Below are 13,595 nucleotides of genomic sequence, written 5' to 3'. Positions count from 1 at the left end.
TGCAAGTTGTATATCTAAGTTGTTCCAAAGTCATTGAAAAAATCACTTAAGGTTTCACCCATTTTTGAATTGATTATCTTTTTTGACATAATCCTCCAAGTTCAATTACCATGGCCTTAAACCTCCTTCAATTCACTCGTTTCATACAAGGCCAAAATATAACCAAGAATAAAGACCCCAATACAAGGTGAACCACTAGATTTGAAACACCTGAAAAAAAACCCTTCCATAATTAATCCCTCGTAGCACAGTTTTCCATTTCTAGAAAAAACCTGTCCACCCAAACATAATAGTATTGAAACTAATGATGCCAATCCCAATAAAACCAAATACATTATTGATCATGGTGACATCCTTAATTCAAAATGAGGATGGATCTCACAAAAAGTTTCATTGAACTAAATAGAGATGCAATCCTTAAGCAAGTCATTGAATTAGAGACTAAATACATTATTGATCATGGTGACATCCTTAATTCAAAATGAGGATGGATCTGACAAAAAATTTCATTGAACTAAACAAAGATGAAATCCTTAGGCAAGTCATTGAATTAGAGACTAAATTGCCCGTTGGAAATCACATAGTGTGTCTTAACACCTTGGATCATGAACATGCCCACGATGAAATTCCAACCACAATACATAATGTCCTTCATCCTTGTCATGACCACATCGACCTTTATTTAGACCATAACATTCCCTCTTGAGATAAACAATCACTTTCGAATTAGGGGTAACCCCCTATACCAAGAATTTGTCTCGTGCCTAAGATACATATGTCTCTTTACAATGGGTCTCAAAATCCCCCATACACTAGTCAAGCCACATCAACAATAGACACCAACTTGGAACTAAACACGATTCTTCCCATATGGAGTCCATATGATCCATTCCCATCAGTAATTAGATACTTCTAGCATCCCCAGTTCCAATATGACCATTCCAAAAATTGGACCTTCACCTAATACCAACCTCAAATCCTTGAGAAATATTTACCAACAACAAAACTCCACTCCTTCCAACAAATATGCAATATTGTTAATACACCTATCCACCTCCACCACCACCTAGTTCATCTTTTGATAAAAAAAAATGGCAAGCCATGAAAGAAACCATCAAAGGAATCCAAGGATGGGCCCACAATAAATCATATAACTTTGAGGAATTATATCCATACCATTTTGATTAGTTTGTATCACAAGTCCCATTTCCTACCTCCTTTGAAATTCCTAAATATGAAAAAGAAAAGGGGGAGGAAGACTATCAAGAATGTGTAAAAATAATTTTACGTGGAAAAACAAGAAGTGACACATGAATACATGTAGCCATGATATGCTTATTCCCTTGTAGCCTAGGTGGAAAAGAACTTGAATGATTGTTTCACCAATTGTATGGGTCCATTATATCCTTTAAAGACCCTATCAAAAATTTTGTTAAATATTTTTCCTATAACATGGAACATGAGTTAACTATGATGGACCTATATAGCACCAAACAAAAATTAGGGGAAATCTTTTCATTATTTTTTAATAGTGGAGAGCTTTGTCTACCAGGTTTTCATGGCCAATGCCATAAAAATAACTCGTATACATGTTTGTCACAAATCTCAATTTAGAATTAACATTTCATTTACAAGTCCAATGTATCACTTATTTTGATGAGCTCATCGAAAGGGGGATTCAAATTGAAAAAGCGCTCATTGCTAAAGGAGTAATGAAACTTTATTCAAAATATTAGAAACAAAGTTATATATATTAAAAATTTCTAATGACAAACCCGAATTATTTATCAAAAATAAGAATATAGTTGGATATGGGGTTACCAACTCAAACCATGTCCAAATCATCCAATAAAATTCATCCATCGACATCTCATTTACACCTCCTTAACCTAAGTGAAAGAGGATACAATTCACACCCCTAAGAGAGCCTATTGAGGTAGTCATTTATGAAAATTGGTCAAAGCTAAAATGATCACTTTTCCACTCACAAAATCCTTTCATGGTAGTTATAAATTACTACCAAATCAAAGGTCATGCCAAAAAGTGTATGAAATTAAAATATTACATCCAAGACCTTTATAGATAGAAGTGGAATTTGCATCAAAGGAATGTCCAACACCTCACCTAATCAAGACTTGGGGACATATCTAAACTCCTTTCTTATAAATAGTCAGCAACAAAACCAAGGACATTACTCACATGTTAACACCACCCATTATATAATAGCCCTCACAACTATGATTATATTGTTGGATACATTGAGTAATCTAACTAGCAATTTTAAACCATTTAAGTCAAAACAACCAATTTTGTCGGCACTACTCAACATGGAAAAGTTACTATTCAAGGCTCCACTTCAATTGATCAAAATCATAAGAAATAATATGACCTTATTCACCCTCTTGAGTGAACACCCACTTATATTTATATCCTTGATCTCCTTAAAGCATCCCCTACTCATAGGAATATATTAAGACAAATCCTTCATGAATCGCAAGTTCTTAATAACATTGATTCCTCACACTTCCAAGACCTTTTCAACCACCTTTCCACTAATCATTAGCTTACCTTCACTCCAAATGAATTTCCTTCCTTAAATCCATCACACACTAGTCTCCTTCATATTGAGGCTTTTATTTCCAAACGTAAAATAAAACATGCTCTCATAGATAATGAGTCAATCCTAAAAATTTGTACAATTTGGTTGGTGCAACATTACAACAAAACCTTTGGTCTAACTATCACTATCAATACGTATGATAATGAAAAGATAGAACTAATTAGTATCATTCACCCTCTTGTTGAGGTAGGACCCTCACTGTAGTACACCTTGTGTCACATCCTAGACTTGGATCTTCCATACAACCTTCTTCTTGGTTGACCATGGGTTCATACCATGCAAGCCATACCATCCACTTACCACTAGTGCCTTAAGTTTTCATACAATGGCATGGAAGTTTCTATTCTTGGTGACCATCACCCCTTCTATTATTTCAAGATGTTGGAAGGGAAATACAATAACCATTGTTCATCCTCTAAGGCTATCTCCAAATCTTCCTCCACCAAATCCAACTTATATATTGACTCCAATGATCTATCCTCCACATATTATGCTTCATCTATTAAACATAAATCCCTAATATCTAAATTCAAAATTATTGATAAAGAAATTGGATAATGTAATATACATGAATCCTTTCATATTTATAAATTACCCATCTCACCTTGATCCTTTGCTGAATCACATCCAAAATGCAATATCCCTTCCTTATTTTGCAATGTGGTCTACTACCTTAATATTTAGTGGGCATCTTGTTGATACAAGGATTCGATCCTATGTGGATCCTACATGGCTTTATGAAAATTAAAAGTACATTACTTGTTTCAAGGAACATAAGTATCCTATTCCCTTGTGTATCTACAATATTATGAACTATAAAGATAAAGGTCTTGGATTCCATGAGAAAGGTCTGCTTTATCCTATTGATCTATTATTAATGATGGTACTTCTATCTAGGAATGGTTCCTACAATTGATATTATGACACCATTGTAGATTTTCTTGATAGTGCTTGGCACAACTCTTCTAACCTTGATTATACTAAAGTAGATTCCATCCTTAGTCTTTTCGAAGAGCTTCCATCTAAACATATTTTATGGTCACATTGTCCTTGCCATCCATCTCAACCTACAATATCCTAAACTTGTGCAAATTGGACCAACAAGTCACGTCCACCTTGGATATATTTCACAATGGTGAGGTCATCATATAAATTATGCAATTCCATGATCACATTCCCCAAGGGATTATAAATGGGACTTTCAAATCTTATTAAGCTCATCTAAATATTCTGGAGAACTAGATCCTTTAGAGGAACCATTAGATTACACACTTGATAAAAAATACACATTGATAGTGAATTCCATCATCCACTGGATTCTACCCCACTTCAAGATGGATCACCACTCCTTATTGAGGAATCCTAGGCATAAATATGGGTATAAAGGAAGAACCTATGTTTGCATAAATAACAATAATTTTTTAGCTTGAGTTGAAAGCATAAATTTCCATAATACTTATAAATTAACCATATATATTTGCATGATCCTATGGTAACTACTTGGATCAAACCTATGCTTGTTCATTCACCACCTTGTGGTCTAACCCAATGCTAAAATAATTTTCCAAAGATAAGGAAAATGCATCCTAAGGTGGCCCTCCTAGTAAATGAATCAATTCAAAATTTACTACATGTTGGATTTATTCAACCTATCAACTATCCAAAGTGGAGGTCTAATGTAGTTATAGTAAAAAACAAAGCTAAATGAATCATGGTATATGAAAACTTTAGAGATATCTTTAAATCTTCCCAATATAAACATGATAGGAGATCTTACAACTAGTTGTGAGATGTTATCCCTTATGGATGGATTTTTGGGGTACAACCAAATTCAAATAGCACAAGAGATACAATGTATAAACCTTCATCACCCCTTGGAGAATGTTCTATTGTAGAGTCATTCCATTCAACCTAAATAATGTTGATATCACATAGAAAAGAGCCATGTAAGTCATATTCCATGATATGCTACATGATATTATTAAAAAATATGTGGATGGCATCCTAATAAAATCAAAATATAAAGAAGATTATTCAACCATCCTATTCTATATCTTGAAGAGACTTTGAAAATATTTGGTTAGACTAAATCCTAAGAAATGTGTCTTTAGAGTCACGTCAAGAAAGCTCCTATGGTTTAGTATTTAATACATGGCATTGGTGTATATTTGAGTTAAGGTAAAACCTATAATAGGCATACCACGTCTTATAAATCTTACAAAACTACACAACTTATAAGAAAAAAATCCATGCTATTATATTATTTATTACCTAATTGAAAGAATATACTTAGAAAAAATATTAGTTAAAGTTGTATTAGTCATACCAAATAGAATTTGAATAGATCAAAGGATACCTTTCCAATCCACCATATCTAGTAGCACATACACCAAATAGGCCTCTAATGCTCTACATCTTTGTTATACAACATGCCTTTGGTGCCTTCTTAGCACAACATAATGATCAATAATGAGAGAATTCCATCTATTACCTTAGTGGGACATTAGCGGTATGTGATCTAAATTATTCCTCCAAGGAGAAAGATTTTTTTACGATAGTTTTTGCCTCACAACAGTTATGGCGTTACATGTTAATTCTACTACCCATCTCATCAGCAAAGTTGAGGTCCTTTGAAATAATTGTCATGGAAAGAAGACCTTATCAATAGAATCAAAATATTGGTTATGCTCTTAAATGAGTTTGATATTAAGTATGTCAATTTGAAGGCAATGAAATGGAAACTCCTTACAAATTAATTAGCAAAGGCAACAATTCAAAGTCATCATCCTTTGATCATAGAATTTCCAAATGAATCTATCCTTCATATTGAAGAATTTGTATATGGAAATTATATTTTGATGGATCCTTTTCCTTGCATGGCATAGATGTCGGCCTCCTTTTCATCATCCTTCAAGGTGATTTCACCCCAAAAGAATTCTACACTAGTTTCACTTATACAAATTACATAGAAAAATATGAGACATAAATATTTGATTTGAAGATGGTAGTGCAATGGAATGTTCAATATCTATAGATCTTTGGTAATTCATAATTAGTGATCAAATAGGTCAATGATGAGCTCCTCAAAAAGGATGATAAACTTGTACCTTATCAACACAAGGTGGGTAGTTTTAAAAATTATTTCTTAGATGCATCTTTTGAGCAACTTCCTCACATTAACAACAAATTTGTCAAAGAAATGGTCACTACCAAATCTCTTTTACATATGCTTGATGAAACTCATGAGTATCACTTCCTTGTTAAGCATCTCCTGATCCAAGCTTATTATATCCTTGACTTTGACATGATATGTGACATTGTTTGTCTTGACACTCCCTAGTATATTATCATTTACTCTTACCTCTAAAGCTAAAGCATCCCCCTCAACATATCACCCACCCAATGTTCAACCCAACAATAAGAATTAATAACTCTAGTTGAAGTCTCAACTCGAAGTTTGGACATTCATTTGGTAAAACCACTATTTCTATATGCACTAAGTTCCTGCAACAGCTACTCTGCATTACTGCAACAACTAACATTATGCAGAAAAGATAAGCAAGAATTGAAACTATTGAAAGGATACAGGAAAACTTCTGCATTAACATAAATTAATTCAAGCAATACTGGCTAAGTTCAATGTTGATAAATAGAAATTACTTTGTTTTTATTTGGTTGCAGGAACAGACAGTGGATCTGTTTCCAGTGGTTGCAGAAACAGTCAATACAAGAACGTCTACTGCAGCTAAGGAAAGAAAACTAATCTTAAAAAATGCACAGGAACACTCACTAAGTGGGCCGCCTTGGGTGAGTGATTCCAGGCTTCCCAAAAACAACTCTAAGTGCTTAGAATAACATATTTTTATTCATCATTCTTTGGAAGTCATTACATGATTCAACATGAAAAGAAACTCAAAAATAATTGTGAAAATCCTCTACTCTGCTTTCTCTCTTTTTCTATCTAACCTCTAAGAAGATATGAAGAGCTTATTTTTTTCAAAAACATCTACTTTAGACAACATAGATCACGCTGAAGAGAAGAGGCGGATAACTAATCGAGAAAGGAGATAGCTGGAGTTAAGCTATAGAAAATGCGGATCTAAACCGAACCACAATCATAACATACTGTGGCGGTATTTACAACACCAATGTCCACTTGAGTTAGACATCAATAGTATCATGTGATTGCTTCTCCTATGTTGTTCATTACGCTTTTCAGCATTTCTGATGTTCGATCTTTTAGTCATCTTCTAGAATGTCTCTTCCTGCAACTAGTGTGATAGGCGAGCTTCCACCGCAGCATCATTTATTCCTTGCACTTCAAAATAAATAACATACAATAACATACATACGTATTTTTATTTAATCAGGACATCTATTAATTTGACACATGATATTGCCCTAAACAATCCACATGGCGACAAGAATGAATCACAAGGCTGCAGGAATAAACTAGCAAAGACAAAACATGTTTTAATAGGTTCAGGCTAACATATGAAATACATATAGTAAATTTTTGATACATAATTACTACTATGTAAATCAAAATATGACAAAAGCTCAAGAGTTCTAAGGATAAAAACATGCCAATGTCTCACCTCATCATGCCCCCCAACTTTAAGATCTTGTTGATCCTCCATCAAGAGGAAAATTTCTTATTCTTGCACTAACTCTTAGGTCACCAATGGTTCCTTGACCCATTCCTCCTGAAGCTAAATTCCAATAAAATCCTTTCATATTTTCCAACCTTGACCATCTGGCTTCTTCTGTCACTACTTCATAGGGCTTATCTGCAGTTTTACATCCCAAAGTGGCCACATAAGAATAGGAGGCTGAAAGATCAAAGGTACCCAGTTATTAGCTTTCTCTCTACCCAGTTGCATATATTTAGGGGCTCTTTGCATAGTTGCCTAGAAATTTGGTATTGAATGAGGTTCTCCCTGCTTCAATTCTTCTGGCAAGTTATTCCAGCGCTGAGTTAAACCATCAATTGCAACTGCACTTTCAGTTTGAACTAAATGCTCATATGCTTGGTATATTTCTTCCCTCATCGGCAACACTAGATTCCTAACATCTTGTCTTACCAGTAACTTCTACCATTCATAATAAAGAACTCTTGTCTCTTTTGCTTCCTTCCTCAATGGAAATGGACAATCAAATTCAAAATCCTTGTATGCTTTGTCTTGTGCCCCCATGCTAATCTCATTTTGAATCCATGACATTAAAGCTTTTATATGGATATCACCAATATATAACAAAGGATTCCACTCACTATCTGAAGCTACAACATAGTTATGTAAATAAAATTCACATAACAAATTTTTCACAGCTGCTGGAGAAGTTTGGTAAGCATCATAGAATTCCTCAGGGGTTTCTAAAGAGGGGCTAAGGTCCCTGACAATGCGGTTCAATTTGAAATTTAAATACCGCTCCCTTAAATGTAGAGCATAAACCCTTGGTGGTGCCCTACATTGCATCAATTCGGGGACCATACTAGTGATTATATCAACTTTAGCCTATAATTATTCAATTTTGTTATCCCTCTTTTCAATTTCTCTTTGTTGTTTGTCAATAACCCCTTGCAATCTAGCCCTCTCTATTTCCCATTGTCTATAAAATGTTAACGCAATAGATAAACTACTTAGGGATGATGGAGGTCTAATAGGTGTTACCTTAGGCCGTGGAATCTCTTCAATAGGTTCCTCAAGCTACTCTGCCACATATGCAAGATTTGAGAGTCTATCAACAACATCTTCCTTCTGAGTTTCAACATCTGTAGGGCTCCCTTCTTATGATGTTTCCACTGAAATAACCTCTGTCGGATCACCTGTTGGACGATCCTTCTAGGTTTTACTCTGAGTCCTTCTCACATAAACCTTTGGAGTGGCTACAGGAATGGTTTCTACCTATGGCTTTGCTGCAGGAGTATTTCTTTTAGACCTATGCCTCTTGGTTGCAGGAGAAACTCGAGTTGCCTATGGCTAAACCATAGGTTCTTCATCTGCATCAATTATTTCTAATTCCTTCCCTTTTCTTTTAGAAGATGGTGATTCCCTTTGAAGAGAAGTGGAGGGCTGCTCCACATTTGTCTCAACCATCTCTTCCTCGACAATAGCCACAGCTCCTTCAGTGGTGAGAAATTCATTCTTTGCAGAAACTATAGGAGAAGAGGGTTCTTCAATATTTCATTTTTCAACTACTAGATCATCTGCAATAGGAGCATCTTCAACCCTAGACTGCATTATGTCTTCAAATACCCCCCATTCCATATGTGAAACATCTCTAAGAGAACATTGTGCAAGTAATTTAATCAAACCATGATGGCTGACAAAACGATTTCCGTTCTTCCATGTTTCTTTGGCACTTATGGAAATGAGGTGGTATAGAAAATTAGGGACATTCACTCTCCGGCTATGTCGTAAATGACTAAGCAATTTGAAATGGGGTGAATGTAAATTTGAATACCTCCCTTTGCAAGTAATGTATTTCATTACATATAAAGCCACCTGGGGCCACTCTGCTGCTTGGGAAACCCTCTTGGTCCTTGCTTGTCCACTATTAGAGGTCCATCTATGGGAAGTGTAAACTCTGCTCTGGCACTTTTGGTGTCTTTTGATTCTAGAAACAATTCTCCTTCCTGCGGAAACCTTGCAACTTTAGCTATCTGCTACTTCGTAGCAATGACCCTCGATCCTTTAATAGTAGCTTCTCCTTCATTGAATGAATTTATAAACTCCACGGCTATTTCTTCATTATAATCCTTGATTTTCATAAAGTAAACAATCCAACCATGCTGCCTAAAATAATGCTCACAAATAACATCCTATAGCAATGCATCATGGACTGTCGGTTCTTGGTTGATGGGATCTCCACCCATTTCTTACGCTATTAATGTAGCAAACTCTACAGTTGAGAAACAGAGAACCAAAATATTCTTTGAGACTGAAAACAAAAACTTCCTTACATATCTCCAAATTTGGTGGCAGAGTTTGGTGGTAGAGTTTATTACTTTCTTATGCCAAAGAATATCTTGTTAAAGAAATTATGCCAAGTAATCAGATCAAGGTACCGAAAAGGATGCGTAATTACTAATTTTGGAAATCAAACCATAAACCCCCACCCCCCCCAACTTACTTTGGAACGTGCCCACACAGGTGGGAAGGATGTAGAGAAGTGTACGTGGATTTAGGAAAGGCAATAATCATAATGAAATCATAAATGCGTAATTAAAATAAAATACAATATGTACATACTTGGAGTCGTACGAGAAGAATGACGAAATGATAGACAAGAAAATGAGATGGGATGACGTGGATGAAAATTTTATTTTTGAAGAAGAATATTTCCATAAAACATGGAAATAGTTTTGTGAAATGACGCGAGGAGAATTATGAAGTGGCAAGCATGTTCACTACAGTGGGTGCAAGAACCTTACCTCCATTACTTTTCTCAATTGCTGAAGGAACTTGATCAATGGTTGCAGGAACTTGATCGGTGGTTGTAGGAACTTGTGTTTGATCCTTTGTAGCAAATTGTTGTAGGAACTCTTCTTTGCTGGTCGGCTTATGATAAAGACGCAATCAATGACCATTTACTAAAAGCTTAAACCAAACTGGGTCAATTATGGTCAAACGAACAGCTCCATTATTGAAAACTTCCTCTATCTCATATGAACCTAACCATATGGTTTGCAACTTTCCCATAGTATCTTTATATCTGGAGTCATACAATATTGCCCAGTCACTGATGGTGAACTTTTTCTCTTTGATGTATTTATCATGCCAATTTGCTCTTTGATTTTATATCAGTTCTATCTACTAGACAACCATTTTTCTCCATTCATCCAAAGCATTCAATTGTTGAATATGTTCCTTTTGTGCTTCAGAAAGTGTCATATTTAATTGCAAAGTTGTCCTCAGAGTTTTATGCTCAAAATCAATAGGCATCATTGTTGTTTTCCCATACACCATCTTAAAAGGTGTAAAACCAATTGGTGTTTTCCAAGTTGTTTTGTATGCCCAAATTGCTTCAGAAATCCTATGAGACCAGTCTTTTTTATGAACAACTACTGTCTTGGTAAGAATAGCCTCAAGCTCCCTATTTGTAACCTCTACCTATCCATTAGCTTGTGGATGATAAGGAGTAGAATTTTTGTGCCTTATATTGTATTCATTGACCAAGGCTGCAATCAATGTTGAAGTAAATTGTGGGCCTTGGTAGTCCATATCTTGTAAATATCTCCTCATACAGAAACTCAACCACTTTATTATCTCTTGCATGTGTCATGCAACGAGCTTCCACCCATTTGGTTACATAATCTGTACATACTAAAATGTAGGATTTTCCATTAGAAGGTGGATCAATTGGGCCAACAAAATCTAATCCCCATTTATCAAATGGTGCAACCAATATTTGTGGATACAATGGCATCTCATCAGATTTAGTAGGTCTCCCCATGCACTGGCATCTATCACATTTTCTTGTATACTATGTTGCATCCTTATATAAGGGTAAGTGCACAAAGATGGTGGTCAAAAAGGGGGGTATAAGTGGACACTTTTTTTTTGAAATCAGGTGAACCTGAACTTGGGGGCAAAATTTGAAAGTCATCCACTCAAGATATGAAGATAATCAAAGAACAAATATTGTAGTACTCTGAATCTAGTTTCCAAACTACTAATCTTTTTCAAAATTGGATAATATTAAGGGGGTCAAATCCTTCGGGCACGAAAAAGTGACCTTAATTTTTTCTGAAAAACATAACATAGTGTCTGACGTGCGCATCAAAAAAGTCATAGTTAGATTTAGTATTTTGACAAATCCTTTGGCAGAAAGATGGTTAAGAGAGAGCACTAGAAGATGTGTATTTTTTTGTAATTTTTTGTTGAGTATTTTTTTTTTTATGATTTTTCCAATCAAGCACATCCTGAAAAAGTAGGTACATGTTCGTGCACGAAGCATAAGTTGCACTAAACAAATCGAAAATACAAAATAAAAAAATTAAAATTGTAAAGAATCAAGTGCATTACAATAATATATAAAGTTTTTTAAATTTGGATAAGTATATCAAAAGTTATTCAAAAAATGGTGCACCTATGTCTGTGAGAACTATGGAGACACTAGTTAAAGAAATTCAATAATAATATGTTATTGTTGTTCAAATTGAAAACAAATTATATGGTTAGAAAGTTTAGAAGATGGGTGAAAATATGGTGGTAATTTTAGAAATACCCACTTTATGAAGTGTAAACCTGATGATGACAAAGTCGATAAACCAAGTTGATAAAATAAAACACGTCAAAAATGAGAGAAATGGAGGGAAATCAAACTTCCAATCTGTAGCTTTGTCATCCAGGCCTATTTCCAAGCCTAAATAGTCAAAAGCACGTACAAGGTACTTATGGTTTAAAAAGCGCATACGGGGTACTTATAGTGTAAGTAGCGCGTATGTGCTTGTTTCCCTATAAACAACGTGTACACGCTACCTTTACTATAAACAACGCGTACGCACTACCTTTACTATAAACAACGCGTATGCGCTATTGTATAATATGTGTATATACATATAATATATGTAATATATAATATGTGTATAATATGACATTGTATATATAATATGTTTATATACATATAATATATGTATATATATCTCCCTCTCAAACGCATACAAGGTCTCTCTCTCTCTCTCTCCCTTCCTCCATACCCCATCCCTCTTTCTCTTCTTCTCTCCCTCCATACCCCACTGCAACTGTGTCTGCACTTTTATAGAAGTAAGTGAATTTATTTCTTGTCTGCAACTTCCTCTTTGATTTTTATCATGTATCCTCTCCTAAAAAAATTGACTGATGGATTTTTGTGTATATTGAATAGGAGGAATAGGTTTGAAATTGAACCATGGGTGTATTACCATGACAAACAAGGAAACTTGTAGCAATATTCTTCTTGAATGTGTTTTTAATGAGCAGAGCAGATGTGGAAAATAGTGTCAACAAAGCAACATGATGAGTCAGAGTACCTGCAATATGTTTTTCAGAAGAAAACAATAGGTAGGAAGAGAAAGAGGGAGAGTAACATAGATGATGTCTTGCAGAATGATAGTGGTGGGTATGCGAGAGTTCCCATGTTGTTACACAATGCCTGTCACCTAAAGAAATTAAAGTTTGTTGTATGCATGGCAGTGGTAGTATATGATGATCATCACTTGTTAAACAGGTTGAAAACGGTACATACCCATGAAAGAAATCAAGTGTGTGATTCCTATAGTCACAATCCCACCCCCCTCTCTGTCTCTCTGTCTCTCTCTGTCTCTCTGTCTCTCTGTCTCTCTCCCTTCCTCCATACCCCTTCTTCTCTCCCACCCCCTCTTCTCTCTCTCTCTCTCTCTCTCTCTCTCTCTCTCTCTCTCTCTCTCTCTCCCTCCTCTCCCTCCTTCCCTCTCTCCCTCTCCCTTCCCCCATACCTCTCTCTCTCTCTCTCTCTCTCTCTCTCTCTCTCTCTCTCTCTCTCTCTCTCACATCTCTCTCTCTCTCTCTCTCTCTCTCTCACTCTCCCTCTCCCTCCTTCCCTCTCTCCCTCTCCCTTCCTCCATACCCCTTCTTCTCTCCACCCTCTCTCCTCTCTCTACCTTCCCCTCCCCCTCTTCTCTCCCTCTCTCCTCCCTCTATCTCTCCCTTCCCCCCCTCTTCTCTCCCTCCCTCTCCCTCCCCCTCTCTCTTCTATCCCTCTCTCTCTCCTCTCCCTCCCTCCTCTATCTCTCTCTCTCCCTTCATCTACCTCTCTCTCTCCCCTCCCTCTACCTCTCACCCTCTCTCTCCCTTCCCCCCTCTTCTTTCCCTCTCTCCCTCTCTCTCCCTTCCCCCCTCTTCTCTCCCTCTCTCCCTCTCCCTTCCTCCATACCCCTTCTTCTCTCTCTCTCTCTCTCTCTCTCTCTCTCTCTCTCTCTCTCTCTCTCTCTCTCTCTCTCTCTCTCTCTCTC

Source organism: Cryptomeria japonica, chromosome 11, assembly GCF_030272615.1.
Source record: "Cryptomeria japonica chromosome 11, Sugi_1.0, whole genome shotgun sequence".
NCBI classification, from domain to species: Eukaryota; Viridiplantae; Streptophyta; class Pinopsida; order Cupressales; family Cupressaceae; genus Cryptomeria; species Cryptomeria japonica.
The sequence above is the reverse complement of the archived record's forward strand: the minus strand, read 5'-3'. Positions refer to the sequence as shown.